The sequence below is a fragment of the Cherax quadricarinatus genome, chromosome 33 (genome assembly GCF_038502225.1).
Source record: "Cherax quadricarinatus isolate ZL_2023a chromosome 33, ASM3850222v1, whole genome shotgun sequence".
Lineage (NCBI taxonomy): Eukaryota > Metazoa > Arthropoda > Malacostraca > Decapoda > Parastacidae > Cherax > Cherax quadricarinatus.
In genome coordinates, this window is record NC_091324.1 from 9,147,396 (window position 1) to 9,172,711 (window position 25,316).

Sequence of the window (25,316 nt, forward strand, 5' to 3'; positions counted from 1 at the left end):
AGGCAAGTTTCATACTTAAGTCTCCCCGAAGGAAGACTTAACAGGGTGCCAGAATTTTTTTCCTTCAAATTTTCGATTTTATTTTGCGAATAACTGGAAAACGCCTCATCTAATCGGCTTCATATTTTCAGTGCTTGTGTACGGTAACAAAGACCAAATTCTTAGAACAACTGGCATGTTAACGTGCCCTATGACCAGCATTCCAGCATCCTGGAATGGCTCGAATGGCTTCAACCGTTCAAAAAAAGACGTCTACTGCGACGACTGAAAAAAATTTATTATAATTAAATCAAGTTATATATATTTAAGTCTTCCTCTTCAGAACGGCTTCAATATTTTTTTTTAATATCTGAGGCATCTTAGGGTCAGGATATTACCTATTAAGTTTTGTTTGCGCGCAGAATTAATGTTGTAAAAAAAAAATTGAATCGTTGGAATCTGTGGCAACACTGAAGAATGACTCGCCTGGTCGGCTTCAAATTTTCACCACTGGTGTGATTTCCTGAACACAGGCATCACGCTGCTAATGGATGATTAAATAATGATATTCATGTTTTGTTCAATAACTAAAGAATGCTTCTGACTGGCTTCAAAATATTACTGACGATGCACTCTGTAAAAATGATGATACTCGTAGGTTTAGTCCAAGTAGGTGCAAATTAAGAACATAAGAAAGGAGGCTCACTGCAGCAGGCCTTTTGGCCCATACTAGGCAGGTCCTTTACAATCCATCCCACTAACAAAACATTTGCCCAATCCAATTTTCAATGCCACCCAAGAAATAAACTCTAATAACTATCCACTCATAAGAACTAACCACTCATAAGAGTGAATAGTTCTTACTGGAATCGGATGAATTACTGGAGATTTTTTTCAGATCTGCATGAAGCTTTTACCACTGGTGGACTTTGTTAAAAACCCAGTTTGTCACTGAGTGCGTAAATTTTAATTTAACAATTTTATTAAGTTGCTTCCCATGTAATAACTAAAGAATACCGCTTTAGATCGGGTTCAAACCGTAAAATATGGTGTATCTTAGTGGAAAGTATTTATTTTGGGCTGCCTGGATGCCAATTTCCCATTTTTTGTCTATTTTATCAAACTGGAATTTTTTAAATCTTAAAAAAATATTTCGCTCACAGGATTGTAAAGAATTTTAAATAGAATGTAAAAAGAAAAGAAAACCATTTCGGAACATTCTCAACGTAACATTTTTATTTACTCACATTTTTTTCAGTGGGATAACTGGAGACAGCTTCTCTCATCGCCTTGAAAATTTCAGCACTGTTTTCCTACTCAGAAGAACGTTATTATATTTAATGGTCTTGATGCCATTTACTCACCTTTATTCTCGAAATGGTACGTTATTTTACATTACTGTCTTATTTTGCCTGATGCTGGTGACGGGCTCTTGATCCAAGAAACCATACTTAGGCTCCCTTTGTTTCGATTGAATTTGAATGTCCCCATTCCACAGGCTTTCTATAATCCATACAGGTTTAGCACTTTTCTCTGATTAAAATATAACAATTGTGCACGGCATCAATCTTGAATGTATCGTATGCAATACATGGATAGTTTCGTGGATTTAGGTTGTGTAGACACAAATTGTTGGAAAATGCATTTTCTGATCAGCTTTAAACATTTAGTGCTGATGTGTTTTCCACAAAGGAAACAACCTTCTGATGTTAGGTTGTGTAAATTATAATGTGAGAAGTTTATTACGTTTTTTTTTTTGTGAATTAAATGGAGAATGTTTCTTTTGATCAGAAATAAGTCGCAGTGTTTTGACTATTTGGTCATCATAGGTTAAAGCAACATAATGTATTTTTTTTTTTAACACATCGGCCGTTTCCCACCAAGGCAGGGTGGCCTGAAAAGGGAAAACTTTCATCATTCACTCCATCACTGTTTTGCCAGAGGCGCGCTTACACTAGTTATAAAACTGCAACATTAACACCTCTCCTTCAGAGTGCACACACTTAACTTCCCATCTCCAGGACTCAAGTCCGGCCTGCCGGTTTCCCGAATCCCTTCATAAATGTTATCTGCTCACACTCCAACACCACGTCAATATTATTTCAATCAAAACTAAGCGCTACACTCACAAGGGTTTTACAGCGCTGCAGGGTTGGACGAGCTAAAAATGCAATATGAGATAGATCAGCGAGGGTGAAGAGGACGCAGGAGGCTGAGACTAACGGTTGTGTGGCCGCAAGACCATTCTTGAAAGTTTGTCTGTTATGTACTCTACACACATACAAAAGCTTAAAAGCCGGTGATTCTTAGAGAAAGCTTGGATTAATGTTGGCCTGGGGGAGGGGGAGGAATATGAATATTTAAAATAACGCTTTTAATGTGATAATTTTTGAGTGTTGCATTTGATAATTTGATAATGTAACCTCTGAGCGGCTTATGTACTTTAAGATATTGGTCTCTTTGGACTCTTTTGAAAGGTTTGAAACAGATTTGGTCTGTGTGTCCTAATCTCGGATCGCGCAGCGACAGAAATCCATCCGGTTTGTTATAATCCGCGAAGAATGATATGATCCTGCGGCTTGTGTTTTTATCCACGTTTGTTGTAACTATGATACAGAGTGAAGGTACCAGGAGCGAGCCTTCAACACTAAACACACCCGTCCCCTCCCTCTTACTTTACCTACTTCACCCAAATTTGACTGTGTTAAGCGTTCACACAGGAGACAATACACCAACTCACAACCTCCCACTATTCACCGCCGCATACAAATCATACCAAATACTCACAACCTCTGATGTATGCCAGTGTACTGTAACTATCATAAGTAATTTTATAACTTTCATACAATCATTTTACATATAGTTTATTTTTGTAAGCTAGCCTAGGCATAGCTAAGGGAAATTTGTGTGTAAACAACTAGTTTCTTCCTTAAATAAGTAATGCTAAAAATAACCTTTCACTAGAAACTAACTTAAAATGTACATACAACACTTACTACACACGTAGTTTTGTGTAAATACTAATAAGTGTGCGTGTCCGGCATTAGTCTCAGCCAGTATAGTTTCAGTTGCAGTACCATGAGCACTATAGTTCTGCAACCCCCGATACTGTACATGTACCCTCCAGAGAAGTTGCAATAACTGCTGTAAACTAATTTTGATGTGTTTAGATACATGCTTATAGTAATAATTTCCATAGATTAGGGTAAAGAACTTTTTATTAGTTAAACTGCATTACATTAACGTTGTAGTGTAACTTATTTGTTTCGTTTAATATTCAATTTTTAAACGGAGTTCAAACATTTTTCTTCTAAATATACCCCTATTGACTAGATAATAGGTCTTAAGCACGATAATCATCACAAGCAACCACAACACATGCAACCACCACCATACACACACATTCCAACACACAACCTCCACAACACTCACAACCACAACACACAAAACCACCACAACACACAACTGCCAAGTATGTTGAACAGGGACGATCCCATTAAAACTGCGAGATCCCATCTGGATAATTGTGCATGCGGAGATGAGAGATGCTGGTGGCAGATGAGAGATGCTAGTTGATGACAGATGCTGGTGGCAGATGAGAGATGCTAGTTGATGAGCGATGCTTGTGGCAGATGAGAGATGATAGTTGAGAGATGCTGGTGATAGATGAGAGATGCTGGAGGTCGACGGTAGATGTTGGCGGCAGATGAGGGAGAGCTGACCTGGCTGCCATTTAGAGAAAATTTCAGTTCGGGCACTGTTGGAAAATAATATAACCTGGAACTGGGCCAACGAGAATTATGATTAATTTGCGTCCGGCTCGACAGATCCTTCCCCAGGGGCACCCGGTCCCTCCACCTGGGGCACCCGGTCCCTTCCCTAGGGGCTGCCTGGCCCTTACCCTCTTTTTCCCTGAAGGTTCGCAATCATTTCTCAAAGGAACTTGTGGATAAACACTTGCCAATATAATTTTGTATGAGGTATATTACAGGGTTGGGCAAGTTCTTCGATAAGAGCCATATAATACTTTTCACACATTTTTGAATATTCAAGAGGCACAGAAAATATTGTAAAATTTCATAATAAATAATGAAAAATGCAACTATATAGTAGTTCTACTAAGCAACGAAGAATATATTTAATCTCTGCTCGTTGAAGACTTCCAGTCTTCATTTTTGCAGTTAGTAGTTTAAAATCTGGCTGCTAGGATGTCAAAACTGTTCTAAGAAGTTCAGTGAAGACAGTACGATATTTTGACTTGATAAATTTCTTTACAGAGAAGAGAGATTCACAACAGTAAGTTGTCCCAAAAACAGAGTAGTCGGAATCCAGTTTTCTGAAGACTGGAATACTTTGTTTCTGGGAATTGTTTCCAAAAGTCAGTCAGAAATGAGCTTTTATGTACTAACTTCTAACCCTCATGTTACTGCAGCTCAACAAGCTTACTTTCTACTGAAGCAACATCTGAGGTAAAAGGTGCAACAGGATATCCATCGTTAACATCAATCACTAAAGGTGCAACAGGATAACCATCGTTGACATCACTAAAGGTGCAACAGGATAACCATCGTTGACATCACTAAAGGTGCAACAGGATAACCATCGTTATCAATCACTAAAGGTGCAACAGGATATCCATCGTTGATAACATCAATCACTAAAGGTGCAACAGGATAACCATCGTTGATAACATCAATCACTAAAGGTGCAACAGGATAACCATCGTTGATAACATCAATCACTAAAGGTGCAACAGGATAACCATCGTTGATAACATGAATCACTAAAGAATTCACAAGAAATTGAAAATATGGCTTTAACATTTTTAGTTTCTCAAACCTGTTTTCAAAATAATTATACAATGTTTCTAAGTTTCCTTCGTATTGTTTCAATCTATTATCTTTAATTACATCAGGAAAAGCAGTTATTCTTAATTTAGGGTTGGGAAAGTAGTTAAATTTCTTTGTTGCCAGATATCTATTCTGAAAACTAACTGGGCAAGTTCTGAAATAATTTTGTTCCTTCCTTGATGTGCCAGATTTAAATATTGGAGCTGTATCCATTCGTGATATTCTAGTTTTCGGCATTGGTTTTTCTTTTCTTTCAAAGCAATGATTAGTTCAAAATGAATAACAAACTTGTTCAAAAGACTGGTAGTTGACAGCCATCTTACAATACAGTAGAATGAAAGGTCACTTGGCTTTTTCTTCAAGCTCCAGCTCCTCCATAAAATTTCTAAATTCACGGTGTGTTTTTGCACTTGCCCGAATGAAATTCACAATTTCTAAGACGCAATTTATGCTATTGTTGAACTTCAAGAGTTTGCTTAATAAATGACCAAGGTGGATGATACACTGGATGAAGAGACATTCAGGATGTTGAGATCATGTGTCAGTTGCCCAACTAGGCCACAGCTGGTGCTCCGTCTGTTGCAATGTGATTTGAGCATATAATAAAGCTATGTTAAGTATATTTTTGATGTCAGTAACTTTTGTGATTTCCTTTAAGTTTAACAAGTCTTAGAAGTCTTACATTTCCATCATTTGTAACATAGCGAACCAACATAGCTAACTGAGGGATATCTTGAATGTCTGTAGAGTCACCCAGTGCTAAGCTGAAAGCAGCGCAGCTTTTCAGGTCACTCTGCAGTGAACATACGATTGCAGAATTTCAGAAATACGTCTCAGTAGCGCGGCGGGAGATATGAATTTGTTCTACTGCCTGTTTAAGTTTTGAGTTATCTGGAATGGGGATTACAATCGCATCACTTTTTTTTTTTTTTTTTTTTTTTTTTTTACAAATTCTCCATGACTAAGATAGTTCATTTCGATCAATATTCCAACCTATAACAAAACTAGCTTCAATAGCCCTCTCACTCATGAATCATGACGGCTTTGAGGGGACTTGAGTTCGAGTTGGTCACGGTCACGCTGGCGGGAGATTCATGTGTAAAAACTTGCATTTGTGGTCACAGTGGTGCCTATGCTAACCTTCCTATGGCGTATAAATATACCTAGTTCGATGAATCTTATTGTAGCCAGCTGGCCCTGTGGCTAACGCGTCGGTCTGAAGTTTTACGACTCACTGCGAGTTCAATCCCCGCCCGTACTGTGGTTTGCCTACATATTAACTGAGGCTATACCCTGTAGGTAACAAGAGGGATGAGCGGCTATATACTAACGACTATACGCTGAGAGCAAAATATTACACGAATAAGAACTAAGAAGCATACAAGCATGGATAAGTGTATACAGAATGTAAGCCAAATTTAAGACTTTACCTGCAATCTTACATGTAATGAAGCAGAAAGAAAAGACCAGCAATTCTGGTGGAAAAGTTTGTAATTAATACAGCATATGCCAGTGGCGTGAAAAAAGCATACGACTTTAAAAACATTTTTAAAGTCGCTTTAGAGATACAAAATATAATTAGCTTCCTTGAAATTTCGGAGAAGCGGCTCCAGGAAAAAATTCACATTCACGAAATTACGCTGAGATCATCAAAGACATCCCTTCCCCATGAATATAATAATAATAAAAATAATAATAATAATAATAATAATAATAATAATAATAATAATAATAATAATAGTTGATTATTATTTTATCATATTCAAGGAAAAGGGATATGTCTGATGCTCTCAACTTAATATCGTGAACGTGATTTTTTTTTCCATTTTGGTGGCATATGCTGTCAGAAAATATCTAAAATCGTGAAGCAGGAACTTGCCCTACTGTACCAACCTCAATACCTGGCTTTGTTTTGCGAAGAAACGCAAGTGTAGGATATACTGAGTAAAAATTTTGCAAGAATTGCTGGTTACACCTCATGGATGAGATGAGACAGGCAAGGGCAAGGTGGTGTTGCTGTGTGCTTCTCTAAAAGTGTACATGCCCAGCACTTTGATATTGCCATCCTTACTCATGTTGAAATGATGTTCTTTAAGCTATGCATAAACACTAGTATCTCTGTACTAGTATGTGCAATGTACAGACCTCAGTAACAACACGCAGACCCCATCAACTTCTTAATGGAAAATGTGGACTTCCTTCTGCTCCACGACAACTGTCAACATATCATAATTGTTGGTGACCTCAACCAACATCTTACACAGAGACTTTGATGACCTTCTTGCAGTGTTTGACATGAGAAACTTTGTTCATTTCCCTACTCACATCTCCTTGACCCAGTAGTGAGTGATATGCCAGAAGGTATAGTCACTTGTCAACCCCTCGGCTATGTTGCATCGTCTGACCACAAGGCTGTTTTTACTACACTTTAGATCCAACAGAAAGTGGTGAGGAGTCCACACGCACAACCTGGCTATAGGAAAGAGGTAACTGGCCAGCACTTTGCTCTGAGCTCGTCAATACCGATTGGAATGCTCTTCTCCAAGGAAATGTTGACAAGCAAGTAAATGCCTTCACTGGACACATCTTTACTCTACAACAAGAACACATCCCTCACCGGCAAAATAAGACGAAGCCTACAGATCAGCCTTGGTTCGGCTTTCGTTGTGGAGAGGCTGCTACTGCTAAGTACAAGGTTTGGAGAAAGTATGAGAGACGTGTGTCTAATTTATCAGGAGACATCCTACTACCTATAACAAGATCTTGCACAGGCAAGCCTGTAGGCATATGGATGAAGTTCAGAAGTGGGCTATCTCTAAACGGGAGATGGACACAAAAAGAAAGGTAGCATCAGGTAGAGTGGATTCCAAAACCTGGTGGTCCCGAGTCAAGGACAGACAAGGTTATCTGCCTGATGAACTTATTCCGCCTCTATATCGACAGGATGGGACTACCTCTACTAGTAATCAAAATGCAAGTTCCTGATCCAGTAAGGGACCCTCCTTGGCTAGCTGCAAAAACTGTCAAAACTGTCAGTGGTGACAATAAGGCAGGAGGAGGTGCATCTTCTTAAATAGCCTGACCCAGAAAAGGCTGTGAACACAGACAAGTTGAGCCCAAGATTGCTGAAAAGATGTGCAGACCAGCTAGCAGCACCTCTAACTCGCATCTTTCAGCACTGCCTAATACAGCGTAAATGGCCTTCTCTATGGAAAGAGGCAAAAGTAGTCCCTGTTCACAAAAAGAAGAGCAGAGCAGAAATCGGCAACTACAAACCAGTGTCACTCCTGTCAATCATTGGCAAGATACTTGAGACAACAATCTCAAGAGAAATGACAGTTTTTTTTGGCTACCAATCACTATTTTGTGACCGTCAATTTGGTTTCAGGAAAGGTTACTCTGCTGCTGGTCTGCTGTTAAACCTCTCCACTAACTGGCACCAGTCACTAGATGAATCCAAATTAAGCTGTGGTTGCACTGGACACTGCTGGTGTTTTCGACCGAGTGTGGCACCAGGGCCTCTTGGCAAAACTGCAAGCACTGGGAATTGCAGGCTCTACACTGTCTCCTCAGTGATTACTTTCATGGTAGATCTCTAAGGGTAGTTCCCAATGGAACAGAATCAGCAAGACATCCTACTGGGGCAAGTGTTCCACGGGGAAGTGTGCTTGGGCCATAGTTATGGAATGTCTACTTCAGTGACCTCCTTCATCTCATCCCAGAATCCCATGCATATGCAGACGACTGTACTTTGACAATTACTTATCCAAGAGAAGAAATGCCAACTGGTCTAAGCTACATCAGTCACCAGCTAAGAGCTCTATTAGCTTGGGGAAACCGATGATAAGTAACATTTGCACCTGAAAAAAAACAAATGATGATGGTCTCAAGGCACCATGATGGTAATGATGGAGCAGTAGTAAGTATGAATGAGAGAGTGTTGGTATCCTAGGAAGAAGTTGATATACTTGGGACGAAACTCTACTCCAAACTGACCATGAAGAACCACGTTGTAAATCTTGCAAACAAGGCAGCCAAGAAGCTTACAGCACTTGACGTATCTCGCATTTCCTCGACAGTAGAGAATGCAAGATTCTGTATGAGGCACGACTACGCTCACACCTTGAGTAAGCTCCACTTTCTTGGTTTGCCTGCCCCCCTTCTCATCTGCGACTGCCTGACAGTAGAGAATAGAGCAAGACGTCTCGTCTCTCGCCTCGACCCATCCTGGATTGATCTGTCATTTCAGCAGAGCCTTCAATACAGGAGGGACGTGAGTGGCCTTACAGTTATGTACAAGGCCAACATTGTCAAAGTACCACACTTGGCTTCACTTCGAGGACAGCAAGAAGCAAGCTTCTATACCACAAGACGGGCAGAAAGCAGCAACTTCACTCTGGCTGTATCCTTCTCCAGAACATCACTTCATCCGAGACCATTTATCCCCAGGATGACTCGAGTCTGGAACACATTCGTACAGCATTATGATGTAAACGAGATAAAGTCAGTTGATCAAATAAAAATGCTGGCCCACAGATGGCTCCAACTTCATTCTGGTCCCTACTTGTATGTTTCGGAACAATTAAAATGTTTTCAAGTGAGCTGATGTAGGTAACAGCTCTTAGTGTGTCAATAAAGATAGGAATTCTTAACCTAACCTTGTCAAGCCCTTTAAAAAAAAAAGATGAAATTGTATATATCTACTTAAACAATATACTGAGACGGGGAAGGAGAGAGAGAGAGAGAGAGAGAGAGAGAGAGAGAGAGAGAGAGAGAGAGAGAGAGAGAGAGACAGAGACAGAGACAGAGACAGAGACAGAGACAGAGACAGAGACAGAGACAGAGACAGAGACAGAGACAGAGACTGACAGACAGACAGACAGAGAGAGAGAGAGAGATAAACAGATAAACACAGACAGATAAACATGACAAACACAGACAAGGGAAAAAGTGAAGAAAATGATTGAAGGAAATTATTAATAAAGAAAAAAATTGCACCACGCTGGAACCAGACGAAGCACACAAGGCGGACATGGCAGCAACATGTATAGGAATACCACCCTTAGCTAGAAGTTGCAGCAGGAGCACTGTCTTGGCCCGGGCTGTCGTGACCTCCTCGAGGCTCACTGCTGAGGAAGTGTGTTCAATCAGCCCTGCGGAATACAGTTAGGCGAGTCTTCACTCCTCATTATTCCCCAACTATGATTGCTTTAGACCGGACAGTGAGTGGGGGAGCCTGGGAAGAGGCGTCCTTTCAAGGGGCGTTCCTTGATGCTGGAGAGGGGCTCTTGATTCAAGGGATTGCATCTGTGCCTGAATTCCTTCCATTCCCCCACACGCTGTATGTCCCTTACGGGTTTACCCATCCTGGACGAATGTAGTAATAATAATAAAAATAATAAAGGGGGTGCTTACTGAGGGAAGATGGAAAGGAAGGTAGAGATTGGCGGGATGGGAAGGAAGGTAGGGCTGGGGGGCTGGGATGGGAAGAATGGATAGGGGACGAGGTAGGGGGCTACGGGGAGGCGCAGAGTAACTTCAAGTTTAATGGTAGGGAGGGATAGTGAAGGGATGGGTGTGGGGGTGGGATGGGTGTGGAGTTTAGGGATGGGTGTGGGGGAGGGAAAGTGGTGGAGTGGATGGAAGAGGGTGGAATAGAGAGAAGAGTTGGGTGGAAGGAAGGGTATAGGGTGGAGGAACCACTGGAAGGGTGGGTGTGACTGAACAGAAGAAAATAACAATAAAACAGAGAGAACAGACAATAAGAACAACAAAATCAGCACGTCTAGATAACACAACAATTACATTGAAAATAAAAGAAAGGAATACATCATAAAAGAGGAAATTAAAGGGAAGAACTAAAGATGAGAAAGATGATGAAATAAAGAGAACTGGTACCAATAAAAAAAATGAAATTAAGAATAAAATCCAAAAAACGCAGAGGCCTTCCGACCACAATTTTCTTTATATTTAATGAATATAACAGCCAGGTGGGTGGAGGCAGCTTTACAATATTATCAAATTCCTTATTTTACCAGAGTAGAGCAGGAAGTCAATTCTGGTTTCATCCCCGGCAACTATCCTGAGTCTTCCTTTTAACACATTTGTCAAAGAAACCATCACTTAGCTTCATTATATTAGCATAATTTATTACTTAAGCTTTAACACTCTTAAGTAGTGCATGAAGACAGGTTATAGCAAGGAAAATGCAAACTTAAACTAAAGTTCTGCATGCTAAAACGGTAAAAGGTTTAAGGTTTATATTTTATATTGAAGCTAAAGAATGTTATCGTAGCACTAATAATCTACATTCATCACATACAAACTAAAATATGAATTTATATCATCTTGTCTGTACAAGTAACACCTTAACTGTACTATAAGAAGTTGTTGTACAAACATTCCTTGCAGCACTAGCACAGATGAGTTAATATGCGAGTATAATATTAGGAGGCACGAGACGAGACAACAAGCAAGTCCCTAAATAATCCAACTCCAAACATCAGAAAGGATAACACATAACATGCTTAACTGCAAGATCAATCAGACTGTCAAACAGCAATTAGCAGCACACAGCAGCGGGGAAGGACAGAGATACAAACATTGAATAACTGTAGACAACGGCTAGGCCTCCAAAAAATGACAAATCATAAATTACTGAATTTGAGTTTAGCAACTTCTAAATTCAAACTACAATAGTGCACAGAAACCAGTCCAAGCGTTAGACACTGGATCTTCAGCATAATGAGTGTCTCGTGATACAACCAAAACACGTCAAATGTTAATTCTATGAACGTAGTTCCTCAAAGAACAAGTTTCATATCTCGGCTCACCAGTGAGAACATACGCTACCCAAAATGTGTCTACATCAAAAACACGAAAAGTGAGCAGTGAGGAGCAAGAACGAGGTCCAACTTCTACCATGGCTGGGAGACGAGCGGGTAAAATCGCACCAAGAAAGCTTGACAAATTTCCCAGCAAGCATCAGACTAGGCAAAGGACCATAACAAGTGCCAGAGCAGGGAACAGCTAACAACAACAACAACAACAACAACAACAACAACAGTTTCTGTTTATGTGGAAACTGAGGAAGAGCAAGATATATTCTAAATAATGAAGCTAAATGAACAGATAATACTACAATGTACAATATTTTCGTCTTAGCTATTAACGAAATTAAGTACAGCATTATAATATTAGACGACACAAAATGTAAAAAAATATCACATGCCTTATTAAATTAATTGTAGAGGTATAAAAAGCGGTCAGGTGGGTGGAGGTTGAGAATGGAAGGTGAGGGATGAAGAAAATATAGAGGGTAGGGGAAGAGATTGGGGAACGGTTTGACGAGTGTTTTAGTGAAGGGGAAGGTTAGCGAGTTCAGAGGTGGATGGGGTAGGGAGGAAATGTAGAGGGAGTTTGGGTGGAGAGGTGGAGGGAGAGTGGGTGGAGAGGTGGTGGGGGTAAGATAAGAGAGGTGGTGGAGGAAGGATGGAGAGGTGGAAGGGGTACGGTGGAGGGGGTAGAGTGTAGGTTGAGGGGGCAGGGTAGAGGTGGAAGGGGTAGGATGGAGAGGCGGTGGGTGTATGATGGAGAGGTGGAAGGGGGTAGGGTGGACAGGTGGTGGGTAGGGTGTAGGTGGATGAGGCAGGGTTGAGAGGTAGGGTGTAGGTGGAGGGGTCAGGATGGAGGTGGAGTGGTCAGGGTGAAGGAAGAGGTGCCAGGGTGGAGGTAAAGGGTCAGGGTGGAGGTGGAGGGTGAAGGTAAAGGATCAGGGTGGAGGAAAGGGGTCAGGGCGAAGGCAGAGGGGTCAGAGTGGAGGTGAAGGGGGCAAGGCAGAGGTAGAGGGCGCAAGGCGGAGGTAGAGGGGGCAAGGCGGAGGTAGACGGGTCAGGGCAGAGGTAGAAGGGGTCAGGGCAGAGGTAGAAGGGGTCAGAGTGGAGGTAGAAGGGGTCAGAGTGGAGGTAGAAGGGGGCAGGGCGGAGGTGGGAGGCTGCAGCAGGATGATGGTAGCAAAGTTTGGCCGTTACAACGGGTCTATTTTCTTTATGAGGGAGATCTCTCGTGTAAACACATCATCTGCACCAGGGAGAAAAACTCCAGATTACAGCAGCAGGAAGAGAAGCAAGAGGACGAAGAACGAGGGAAAGAAGGAAATAGGGCTGGGAAGGAGGGAAAGAGATGGTAGTGGAAGGTGAGGTGTGAGAGGCAAGAAAAGTTTGGGACAAGAAAACAGAAATGTGTAACAGGAATAACAATCTACGCCAAGATGTAGAGTATTAAAAATTGATACCATGAAAAAGAAGCACAAGAGGTACAAAAAGTAATTAGGAAATTGCGAAAAATCCAAAATACTTTTTCATATTTACAAATAAGTCAAAAACACTCTTGTCCTCTACTCAAAGGGCAACAAAAAAATAAGGAAAATCTTGAGAGAACAGGCTAAACATTGTTTAGTGATCCTGTGGATGCTATCAGAGTCGAAGATAGAGTTTTTCCATGAAATCAGCCTACCCTAAAAATTATATATCTGACATGAACACAAAAGGAAATAGAAAATAAGCCATTGCTCACGCACCTTCCAGGTGCGCTTGATTCCTGTAATGTCTTATATAGTACATATAAAGAAATGGAAAGTACAATATAGAATCAGGCGAAATGAAAAAAAAAATGTACAGGCATAGCCCCCTCTTCACAAACGATGTAGCAGAGTAACAGTAAAATCTACAGAACAGCATCACTCGCATAAAGATCTTTCAAAGGGTTTTAAGGCACTAAATTACTGATTTTATGGAGAAACATAAGCTACACAATCCAAGTGATTATGACTTTGGAGAAGAAAGATCTTTCCCGTCGTAACTATTTGATCAGTAGGATAAAATTGGGAAAAAGTTTTGCAAGGGAAACAAAATGCTGATGTTATCTACGGGTATTTTGCGAAGGTATTTTACGAATGTGACCATAGTGTTACTAGCACGTAAAATGAGGTCAAGAGATATACAAAGAAAAACTGGGAAATAGATATTCAAATTCCTAACAAACAGAACGGAGTGGTAATAAAGAGAAAATCCAGTCCTAGAATAGTAAAAATTACAGTACTGCAAGGCACAGCCCTAGTATTATCCTCGTCCTCATAGCGGACATAGACATAACATTAACCACAGTTTCGTATCATCTTTTGCCACCAATCTCGGTATAAAACACAAAAATATATATTTCAAAATTTACCTACAAAATACATATAAATAACGGAAATGTTACATTGCGTAGAAACAAACAAAATTATCATAATTCTAACTACGCAATTTTCAAATGAGCAAATGGACGTTCACTGGTGATATATTTTAACTGATTAGATATAGGGAGATTGAAGAGCTCAAAACAAATATTATATAGAACGCAGGCAGAGCATGAACAAAGCAAGGAACAAATTTGCAGGATCTGTCATGTGGAAAACGCAATAAAGCAAAGGCAAGGAAAATGACATTGTGCCTTATGACAACATATTATATATATATATATATATATATATATATATATATATATATATATATATATATATAATTAGATTTATCGGATCATTATTTAGTTGTAGCTACAGTTAGAGTACGAGATGGGACAAAAGGAATATGGCAACAGCATGTAAGGGACAGGTGAAAGTGCACAAACTAAGGGATGAGGAAGTTAGGGTGAAATATAAGCAACTATTGGCAGAAAGGTGGGTTAATGCAATTATGGGTAGGGAGGGGGTTGAAGAGGGATGGGATAGTTATAAAAATGCAGTATAAGAAAGTGGACCAGAAGTTTGTGGCAATAGGAGGGTGGGTGCAGGAGGAAAGAGGAGTGATAGGTGGAATGAAGTAAAAGTTGTGATAAAAGAGAAAAAGGTAACTTATGAGAGGTTTTTACGAAGCAGAAGTGATATAAGAAGGGCAGGGTATATGGAGAGTAAAAGAAAGGTTGCGAGTGGTGAGAGTGCAAAATGGAGTGCAAAAAAATCTTATTTTCAGCAAAAAATTTTGCTGAAATAAGAAAAATTTTGGAGTGAGAAACAAGTTAAGAAAGCCTAGGGAATGCATGGATTTGTCAGTTAAAAACAGAGTAGGGGAGTTAGTTGATGGGGAACTTACCTGGAGTTTACCTGGAGAGAGTTCCGGGGGTCAACGCCCCCGCGGCCCGGTCTGAGACCAGGCCTCCTGGTGGATCAGAGCCTGATCAACCAGGCTGTTGCTGCTGGCTGCACGCAAACCAACATACGAGCCACAGCCCGGCTGATCCGGAACTGACTTTAGGTGCATTGGGTAAATGGCAGGAATATTATGAGGAACTTTTAAATGTCGATGAAGGGAAGCAGTAATTTAATGCGCTGGCTAGGGAGGTATAGCATCTTTTAGGAGTGAAGAAGAGCAGGATGCGAGTGAAGGGAGGTACGCGAGGTATTACGTAGAATAAAAGGGGGTAAAGCAACTGGAACTGATGGGATCATGACAGAAATGTTAAAAGCAGGGGGGAGATATAGTGTTGGAGTGGTTGGTGTTTTTGTTTAATAAATGTATGAAAGATGGGAAGGTACCTAGGGACTAGCAGAGAGCGTACACAGTTCCTTTGTTTATATAAAGGGAAGGCAAACAAAATAGACTGTAAAAATTAAAGGGAATAAGTTTACCAAGTATACCTGATAAAGTGTACAGTAGGGTTATTGAAAGAATTAGAGGTAAAACACAGAGTAGGATTGCGGATGAGCAAGGAGGTTTTAGAGTGGGTAGGGGATGTGTAGATCAAGTGTTTACATTGAAGCATATATGTGAACAGCATTTAGAAAAGGTATATGATAGAGTGGATAGGGAAGCAATGTGGCAGATGTTGTAAGTGTACAGAATAGGTAAGCTACTAAATGCTGTAAAGAGTTTTTATTAGGAGGATAGCGAGGCTCAGCTTAGGGTGTGTAGGAGAAAGGGAGATAACTTCCTGGAAAAAGGTCTTAGACAGGTATGTGTAATGCCACCATGGTTGTTTAATATATTTATAGATGGGGTTGTAAAAGAAGTAAATGCTAGGGTGTTGGGGAGAGGGGTGGGATTAAATTATGGGGTATCAAATACAAAGTGGGAGATGTCACACTTATTTTTACTGATGATACTGTGCTTTTGGTAGATTCTAAAGAAAAGTTGCAAAGGTTAGTGGATGAGTTTCGGAGGGTGTATAAATGTAGAAAGATGAAAGTGAACATAGGTAAGAGTAAGGCGATGAGGGTATCAAGCGATGTAGATAAAGAAAAATTGGTATCACATTGGAGAGAGTATGGAAGAAGTAAATATTTTCAGATATTTGGGAGTTGACTTGTCAGCAGATGGGTTTATGAAGGATGAGGTTAACCATAGAATTGAAGGAAAAGAAGTGAGTGGTGCGTTCAGGTATCTGTGGAGACAAAAAACGTTATCCATGGAGGCAAAGAAGGGAATGTATGAAAGTATAGTGGTACCAACACACTTATATGGGTGTGAAGCTTGGGTTGCAAATGCTGTGGTGAGGAGGTGGCTGGAGGTAGTGATGTCGTGCCTAAGGGTAATGTGTGGTGTAATCACGCAGAGAGTTCGGAATATGGAAATTAGGAGGTTGTGGAGTTACTAAAAGTATTAGTCAGAGCTGAAGAGGGGTTGCTGAGGTGGTTTGGTCATTTAGAAAGAATGGAACAAAGTAGAATGACTTGGAGTGCATAAAAATTTGTAGGGTAAGGAAGGCGGGGTAGGGGTCGTCCTCGAAAAGGTTGGAGGAAGGGGGAAGAGGAGGTTTTGTGGGCGAGGGGCTTGGACTTCCAGCAAGCATGCACGAGTGTGTTAGATAGGAGTGAATGGAGACGAGTGGTTGTTGGGACCTTACAAGCTGGAGTGTGAGCAGGGTAATATTTTGTGAAGGGATTCGGGGAAACCGGTTAGCCGGACTTGAGTCCTGGAAATGGGAAGTACAATGCCTGCACTTTAAAGGAGGGATTTGGGATATTGGCAGTTTGGAGGGACTTCTAAACTGTTGTATCTGAGCGCCTCTGCAAAGACAGTGATTATGCATGAGTGATGGTGAAGGTGTTGAATGATGAAAATATTTTTTTTTTCTTTTTGGGGTTTTTCTTTCTTTTTGGGTCACCCTGTGTCAGTGGGAAAAGACCGATGCGATTTATATATATATATATATATATATATATATATATATATATATATATATATATATATATATATATATGTATATTATGTAGTGAGGCTCGGGTTAGAGTATGTAGGAGAGGAGATTATGTCCTAGTAAGAGTAAGCCTTAGACAAGGATGTGTGATGTCACAGTGGTTGTTCAATATATTTATAGATGGGGTTGTAAAGAAGTGAATGCTCGGGTGTTGGTAAGAGGCTTGGAGTTAAAAGATAAAGAATCTAACACAAAGTGAGAGTTGTCACATTTCCTCTCTGCTGATTACACTGTGCTTTCGGGAGATTCTGAAGAGAAGTTACAGAGGTTGGTGGATGAGTTTGGTAGTGTATGTAAAAGAAGAAAATTGAAAGTGAATATAGGAGAGAGTAAAGTGATAGCAAAAAAAATAGGTAACGAAAGATTGGATATCAGGTTGGAGAGAGTATAGAGGAGGTGAATGTATTCAGATATTCAGGAGTGGACGTGTCAGCTGATGGGTTTATGAAAGATGAGATGAATCATAGAATTGACGAGGGGAAAAAGGTGAGTGGTGCACTTAGGAGTCTGTGGAGACAAAGAACTTTGTCCTTGGAGGCAAAGAGGGGAATGTATGAGAGTATAGTTATACCAACGCTCTTATATGGGTGTGAGACATGGGTGGCTAATGTTGAAACAAGGAGAAGGCTGGAGGCAGTGGAGATGTCGTGTCTGAGGGCTATGTGTGGTGTCAATATAACTCAGAGAATTCAAGTTTGGAAATTAGGAAGAGATGCAGGATTACCAAAACTATTATCCAGAGGGCTAAAAAGGGGTTGTTGAGGTGGTTCGGACATATTGAGAGAATGGAACAAAATAGAATGACAAAGAGTGTATAAATCTGTAGTGGAGGGAAGGAAGGGTAGAGGTCGGCCTAGGAATGGTTGGAGGGAGGGGGGGGGTAAAGGAGGTTTTGTGTGCGAGGAGCTTGGACTTCCAGCAAGCATGCGTGAGCATGTTAGATAGGAGCAAATGGAGACTAATGCTTTGTAGGACTTGACGTGCTATTGGAGTGTGAGCAGGGTAACATTTATGAAGGGATTCAGGGAAACCGGCAGGCCAAACTTGAGTCCTGGAGATTGGAAGTACAGTGTCTGCACTCTGAAGGAGGGGTGTTAATGTTGCAGTTTTATAACTGTAGTGTAAGTGCGCCTCTTTCAAGTCAGTGATTGAGTGAATGATGGTGAAAGTTTTTCTTATTCGGGCCACTCTACCTTGGTGGGAAACGGCCGATGTGTTAATAAAAAGAAATAAGGAGGTACCACCTCTGGAACTGGACTGGAGACCCTTTTCCTCAGAGAAAAAAATAAACTTATTTCAAGGAAAATTCGAGGTTCTCCCTGGAGATGTTTGAATATTTTCTTCTGCCATCCCCTATATTCTATGTGCACTTTATTTAAAAACATAATACATCGACAAAAATACAATGGGGAATAGAACATGAAAACATCTCAGAGCCTACATCTCGAACACTTCGTCCAGCTCCCTGGCGGTGGGCCGCGTGCCCAGAATCTTGCAGGCATTACCCCTCTGGATCGCAACACTGAGTCTCTGAAACAGGAAGCTGGCTTAACAATTCTCCTGTTTGCGAATTCTTAAGCAATTCAAATCTCTTTCGTTGTCCGCTACATGTGGCAGGATTTGATGAAATAACTTTGAAAATAAACCTGGTGCCTCGGGGTATAGGGCAACATCGTCTACCTACGGCTAGGTGCCCATACTTATCTGAGGTCTGGCTCCGTGATAAAGTACTGTGGACTCTGATACAGAGTTTGCCGATTCGTAGAGACGTAGAGACAATATTATGATAGGAGTGAATGGCGACAAATGGTTTTTAATACTTGACGTGCTGTTGGAGTGTGAGCAAAGTAACATTTATGAAGGGGTTCAGGGAAACCGGCAAGCCGGACTTGAGTCCTGGAGATGGGAAGTACAGTGTCTGCACTCTAAAGGAGGGGTGTTAATGTTGCAGTTTAAAAACTGTAGTGTAAAGCACCCTTCTGGCAAGACAGTGATGGAGTGAATGATGGTGAAAGTTTTTCTTTTTCGGGCCACCCTGCCTTGGTGGGAATCGGCCAGTGTGTTAATAAAAAAATAAATAAATATATTAATTATATATATATATACATTTATATATTTATATTATATAAAAGAGAACACTGCGTCAATATCCGTATCCCAAGACTATTCAACCTACTACCAGTAGTTATCAGAAATATTGCCATAACAATGCTTGTTTTAGTTTTTTTTTTTACAAGCCTTGAAGAGGAAATGGGATGATTATTTTTGCAAGTCCCTGATCAGCCAAGTTGTGAAAGTTATGTTGGCTGGTAGCAGCAGCAGCCTGGTTGATCGAGCAGTGAAAAAGAGAGCCTGACCTTAAAACCACCTGGCAGCCTGGACGGCCACAGGCTGGAAACCCATCAGAGCCCCACATCTACACAAGTAAATCATGAAATACAGCATGCTCTTCCTGCATGCATCTTTCCGCTCTGTGTAAAGGTACCCCTTCCTCAAAAGTCCACTTTTTTGCTTCTTCGTTCATTTGTAATTTGCGCTCTCGGTCGGTCGGTCGATCAGTCCGTCCTCCCTCCCTGCCTCGCATTTTTTCCTGCCTTGTTCCTCCCTCCGTCCTCAGCCAAACTGGAGTGTTACACATGTTGCCGCAGAGCGAATACTTGCATCCCCATAAATTCCCTTGTTTATGTAGTTACACACTCAAATTGAAGCCAAACAAGCCGTAAAAAGGCATAATATGTATGTAAATACGCGCGCCCCTCACATGTTTACACAAGAATGACTTTATGGTTCACTTTTCCATTTTTCCCTCCAATGGTAAGAACACAAGTGAGGGTACTGAATTCTTTCTTAGGTGCACATGTCTCTTAAAGCGCCTGTGTTACTTTGTGCACAAGTTTAAAATTGTTCTTGTGTGAATTGGTGCTCAAATTTTTGTCAACAGAATAATCCACTCCCCGAAGCATTTGGAGCAGAGAGAAATATATATATATATATATATATATATATATATATATATATATATATATATATATATATATATATATATATATATATATATATATATATGGAAAATAATAGAGGGTCAGGTCTCTCCCCCCCTCTCTCTCTCTCTCTCTATCAATCTTCCATGATTAAGTTCCATTCTACCCCCAAATAGCTTTGTTTTTTCGTCCTCGCTCTCTCCATGTACGGGGTAAATCTCCCACACACTTACTCTCACTCCCATTCGCCGGCTCTACCTCTTCCAGTCTCGGGATCACACGCCCACGCTCCGACTCCCTGTCCCAGGAATGTCAAATTTCCCATGCTTGAGCTAGATTTTCAATGTTCGAGCACAATCTCTTACACTTTTTACCGACAATGCAGCGTCTTACATCTTTGCAGGACGAGTGCTGCATGCATTTATATATATATATTATATATAGTAGGATCAAGGTTGTGGCAAACACCATCTTAATGGACATCCAATGTCTTTATTACTAACATATTGGTTTTAACATCCATCATCGGACTCTAAAATTACAATAAAATTAAAACGACTTTGAGAATCATTTAAAATTAAAATAAAAATTTTAATCTGAAACATTGTACAATATAATAATAATAAAAGTAAACTCACAGACTTCCTACACATTTATTCTCAAATACTGCAGGAAATAATGTATATAGTTATAAATGTCTTAACTGTTGCTTGTGGTATATTGGTAGTTCGTCACGAAACTTCCAAATCGGAATATGCAAAGGTGTTTCTCACAGAATTTATCTCCCTGTAACGTACCCATCTCATTTTGAAATCCGGAAACATTCATTTGCTTTAAGTTATCCATTAAACTCTAGTGATTTTAAGATCTTGAATAAATAGGTAAAATTGGTCAATTAGCAAGACCTCGTTTAAAACTAAGTCCTTTTTAAAATTTTCTCGTATACGTTTATATTTCTTTTATGTTAAGATAAAAAGAATTATTAATTTTGTACTAAAAGCGCCTTAGAAAACTAACCTAACCTTATTATAACAAGCACAATTTAATTTAGCCTAATCCAACTAAATATATTTTAGACAAGTTTACAATAATTTTATAATTAACAAACACAATGAAATATATTTTTCATTACGTTCAGAATGATTTTTGCGAAATTATTGCATACACAAATTTTCGCTTGCTTTATTCGGCAAAGAAGAGCGTTACTATTTAAGCCAAAATATCAAGTTCTACCTATTCGGCACGACACAATAAATTATATATATATATATACATATATATATATATATATATATATATATATATATATATATATATATATATATATATATATATATACATACATACATACACGGTCTACCTCCAGTGCAAACTGTGGGGACCCACAGACTGAGTGAATAAAAGACTCCACTCTAGCTCTTTTCATAACTGATCTGAAATTAGTTTAGTTCGACTTAAATTAACTTATTAATCTACATTTACAACCGTCTTTCAGGTCGCAGAGACTTTAACCTAAGCTGTGATCATAACATCAAAGATTTCCTAACGTAAACAAAATGACAAACATCTGATACGCGAGTCTGAAAGCAAACTAACAAAACATGTGACAGCTGCAGCAACAATAAAAACAAACGACTATCAACATTCTTTCCGTTATTTTATGGAGCCAAGTACTTAACAAATAAAAAAGCTCAACTTTCTGCCTCGCCAAACGCTGCCAACTGTTCTAATTCCCTGTCTCGACCATGGGATTCACACACTTCTTTCCTATTCTTTTTCTTTCTCACTCTCTCCCTCTCTTTACATGACGTTATGTACCTATTAGGTGGCGTTTGAATGACGTTACATGGGGTTGGTTGGTTTATTTGGTTTAACGCCTATCAGCTACACGAGCGTCATGAGGGCTGTATTAACGTGTACGCTACCAGTCAAGGATATGTTAATCCTTAATTAGAAATTAAGCTGTCATCATATACAGAGCGAGACCTCTCCATGTTTCTTAATTTATAATCTTCAGTTACTGGGGTAACTCCATGTATATTATTCTACTATGTAATAATGCTAATGCATATGTAAATTAAATTTTAAACCAATCTTTTTATATATATATGGGAAAGTAACAGACGGATACCTTCAAGTGTGAACTTAACTAATTACTGGAGACACTTCCTAATTAGGAGAGCTTGCGGTGCCTAAGCTGACCTGTTTGCTGCTACCACGAACAGCCTGACTGATCACGCCAATTAACAGGAGTCTGGGACCGGGCCACGGGGGCGATGAACCTAGAAATCTACAAGCGATATAAGTGCTAACAATGTCTGAATATCTCGAAGCAATTTTTTTACACTATATACTTACGCTGACAAACATGAAAGGTAATAATGTTAATGTATTTAATAATTACAAATTCAAAATTGTGATAATTTCCTGGACAAAAGTGCGACATTAATTATGTTGTGTTTCAAGCTCTGGGAATATTACCATAAACAATGTGGTACATGTAGGTGACTATATTTGCTACTACATTACTCTGTGTACAAAAATTATCCTCAATACTACGTCAACGTCTCCATCATATGTCTCAAAAATGAATGTCATGTTAGTAAAAAAAAAAATTCATCTGGTACTTAATACATAAGGAGAGAGGAAGATGCAGGTCTCACTAAAGCTTCACATAGAGACATGAAAATGTCAGTCTATTAACGATTAGTTCTAAAAATATTAAAATAAGTCTAATACTTGTAAGGCACCTCAGAGTGCAAGTTGAGTGTGGGAGAACAAACGCCACCAGTGTGGCACTGCTTACTGTTAACCATCTTTGTGGTAAACAAGGAGTGTCACCGGTGTGACAGCGAGCAGCACCTACTGTACGGCACCTGACAGTGCTAGTACATCCCTTGCCATCGTATTTCCAGCCTCGGCAGCCATTAAAATCTTGAGAAGAGATTGTAAAACCAAGTTTTCCAGTGAACATCAGATAATTATTTACATGTAATGGAAAGGCAGACGAGTAATCAAGATAGATCACATTATTAAATTCAATAGTGACCTTTGACCTACCTGTTGCCAGTTTCGATGGTTCTACTCTCGTAGTCCGACCAGGCTTCCGTGGTGATTGCCTGTTCAACCAAGTTGTTGCTGTTAGTGGCCGATAACATACACAGTCATCGTAACATAGCTGATTTTGCACTTGAGGATAATGGTCTAGTTTCCTTATGAAAACTTCTTACTTTTTTTCCGACAATATCTGTGCCATGTGCTGGCAGTAAGTGGAACAACCTTGAACCACCAATTTTCCCAGTGTTAACTATCACAGCTATAATATAGCAAGGTCGACAATTTCCAAGACCCAAACCAATTATTAGGTCACTTAATTCCACAGTTATGGAATATTGCTATAACAAAAGTGCGACCGTTTCCGCGAAATGTTATATAGCACAGCTTCCCTGGTGATTTCATGATCAACAAAGCTATTATTATATGTGACCAACAACTATAGAAACGTGGCTGGTCAGGAATGATATGATCATGGCCCACGTCCAATCAAAATAACTAAACTAAGTAGCCTCGCTATTTCCGGAGTGAAGGTAAGATACATTATGAATACTCGGACTGTTTACGAACTTGCTCATTTATATAATTTCTTAAAGAAAGAAGCATATAAAATGCAGAACGAATAGAATGGTTGGAGTGATTTTGTTGAACTCCGTTAATCTGAGACGCTGCAAAGCTTTCCAAGAGTCTCACTTCAAACTTAATGCAAGTTATCACCAGGATCCTCGCTTCCGAATTCGGGAGGTTCCTGCATACGATTCCTGATCAGTTAATTTGTAGTACTTTGCCAGACTGCCAACTGCAAGAACCAACAGTTATCATAATGAGGCCGTCAACTAATAATTTCATCATATACCGGTCCAAAGGGTGGATGCTGTCATTGTATGAACTGCTAAACCCACCTGGGTCATTCAGCGCGAAGAGCTTTGGAGGCTCAATCTTCCATCCTATGATCGCCGCCGCCGCCGATGATGGAGTGAGTAGGGAAAATTCACTAGCACAAGTTTCATTGTATTTAGTAATAAACGACTTTTTAACTTTTTCAATCTGAAGGTTCTTATAGACGTTGTACTTTCTTACACTACTATAACTACCTTTAATCATTAGAAGACACTTGAGAATTTAAGCACATCTAACAAAACCTTAATTTCATATTAAGAAAAAAATCCAGAGGATCTATAAAGAAAAACATAACTGGATAAAAAAAAAAGAACAAAACGGGACGAGAAAATAAGAAATGTGGAAACAGAGCGAGAGGGGACTGCTAAAGCAGGTCAAATAAGGCCCACTACTAAATTACTGTCTGGGAGTACCTGGAGTTTACCTGGAGAGAGTTTCGGGGGTCAACGCCCCCGCGGCCCGGTCTGTGACCAGTACCGTTAGGTACCACCACATCACCTGTGCTTCACCGATAAAACAGTCAAATCATCGAGATAAATATGGCTAGAAAATAGAAGCTTTGAACAAAAAGCAAAATCTGAAATACAAATAAGTGGTATTCACAACAAACAAATTGAAGAAACAAGAGTTGACAATTACATCATCATAAAAGCAACTGATAATTCTGCCACTCAACAGACACAATAACTATGTTACAAAAAAGAGACTAAGTAATTAAGTCGAAATCCAAATCAGACTTTTTTAATTAACAAAGATAAATTTCGTTTCTGGGGCGAAATTGGCATTGAAAGTCTTCTTGGTTCACCTCTCTAGAGATCTCCAACGAAGACGCTTCGAGCCTTTATAGGTTTACACGTCCCGATGGATTCATTCCATCAGACACCATCAAGGCATTAAAGCTGATCACCCGGGCCCAGGCAAGAAACTTCGGAGACGGGTGATTTGGTTGTTGACGGGTGGGCTGTGATCACTGACGGGTGGGCTGTGATCAGTGACGGGTGGGCTGTGATCAGTGACGGGTGGGATGTGATCAGTGACGGGTGGGCTGTGATCAGTGACGGGTGGGATGTGATCACTGACGGGTGGGGTGTGATCACTGACTGGTGGGATGTGATCAATGACGGGTGGGCTGTGATCAGTGACGGGTGGGATGTGATCACTGACGGGTGGGGTGTGATCACTGACGGGTGGGGTGTGATCACTGACGGGTGGGATGTGATCAATGACGGGTGGGATGTGATCAATGACGGGTGGGATGTGATCAATGACGGGTGGGATGTGATCAATGACGGGTGGAATGTGATCACTGACGTGTGGG